This window comes from Tupaia chinensis, unplaced genomic scaffold (genome assembly GCF_000334495.1).
Source record: "Tupaia chinensis unplaced genomic scaffold, TupChi_1.0 Scaffold000532_1, whole genome shotgun sequence".
Classification (NCBI taxonomy): domain Eukaryota; kingdom Metazoa; phylum Chordata; class Mammalia; order Scandentia; family Tupaiidae; genus Tupaia; species Tupaia belangeri.
Genome location: NW_006160045.1, coordinates 2,564,142 through 2,565,747, shown reverse-complemented (window position 1 = coordinate 2,565,747; position 1,606 = coordinate 2,564,142). Strand labels below are relative to the sequence as shown.

General features: G+C 45.1%; 1 pseudogene; it reads right to left on the bottom strand.

Moving 5' to 3' along the window:
- Positions 1 to 326: 326 nt before the first annotated feature.
- Positions 327 to 1,312, bottom strand: LOC102469060 (14-3-3 protein theta pseudogene; annotated as a pseudogene).
- Positions 1,313 to 1,606: the final 294 nt, after the last annotated feature.

Here is a 1,606-nt window from a genome sequence, read left to right as displayed (position 1 = left end):
CACAATATACCTGACCCCCATAATATATGGTATCGGAGGCATTTAAACATGTGATCCCCAGCCCAGAAATGCCAAGTGCTTTTCCATTCAATCTAATACTTCTGGATTCCTACTAAAAAGGAATATATTAAGAGCATGTAGAAGTTGCTTACTGAAAGGAAACCCCCAAAGGAGAGTAAGGGAGGGAATGTAGAAATTAAGAAGTTATGTAGAACACTCTTTAAGTTGTATTTAACTACATTTTCATATCTTCACAGTAATACAAAAACACAGTCACTTGCAGAACTGGTTCAGATTACTTAAATACCGAGTAAGTTTTAGTTCTCTACATAAGTGTTTGGAAATTGCTTATGCTTATATGAAATGAAGCTATTAATATTTTTCTACAACAGGAACTGCACACCAGGAAGGCCAAGACAAACACAAATCAAGGAATGGAGTTTCCCAAAGCTGCAATGTAAAAAGACTATAAACGGCTGATTCCATACACAGGAGTGGGTTTCTTTCTATAGGAAATCCGAGTGGAATAGGAATGGGGACACGTAAAAAGTTTTCTCGAGGTGAAGGAGGATGACACCCTGTATGCATCTAGCTTTCGGCCCCTTCTGCTGCATCACATTCTTCTCCTGCACTGTCTAATGTCCATAATGTTAAGTTGTCTCTAAGCAACTGCATGATGAGGGTGCTGTCTTTGTATGAGTCTTCATTCAGTGTATCAAGCTCTGCAATGGCTTCATCGAATGCTGATTTAGCCAATGTGCAGGCAAGCTCTGGGTTATTAAGGATTTCATAGTAAAATACAGAATAGTTAAGAGCCAGCTCCTAGCGGATTGGGTGTGTGGGTTGCATCTCTTTCATGCTTATTTGAAATGCCTCTTGGTAAGCTCCTTGGGAATTATCTATCATTTGTTTTCTATCATCACCACATGCAACCTCAGCAAGGTACCGGAAGTAATCTTCATTTTCAGATAGAAGACCTTACTCTCTGGAGTAGTTGCATTGGCTATTAAATACTTATCCAGTAATTCCAGGACCGTGGTGCAGATGGACCTCAGCTCTGACTCCACTTTCTCCCAATAGCCATTAATTAGCTGCAACTTCTTGTTGGAGGTGTCGGTCTTTTGCTCAATGCTGAGATGACCCTCCAGGCGGACCTACGGCCCCCGACCATGTTCTTGTAGGCCACCGACAGCAGGTTTTGCTCCCCGTTGGACAGTTTGGCGCCCTGCTCAGTCACAACCTTCATGCAGGTGGCCATGTCTTCGTAGCGCTCGGCCAGCTTGGCCTTCTGGATCAGCTTCATATTCTCCATGGCGCGAGGGGCCGGAGGCGGGGCTGGGCCGAGGGCAAGGCGAGCGCCGACCCAGAGCAGGAGGAGTCCTCCTGGGGAGCTTCACGTCTTCGCAGCCACGACCCGACCCATCTACTCTCATTTCTAATTTTAGTAATTCGAGTCCTCCTCTTTTTTTTTTTTTTTTTTGGAGAGGTTTTACCTATAGGGTGCGTGCGCTCGCCAGACAGACAGAGACATAGAGACAGATTGTGGTCACGCCCCAACCCTTCTCCTCCATTCTCCTCTCCGGATGTTCGGTCCCCACGTATAATC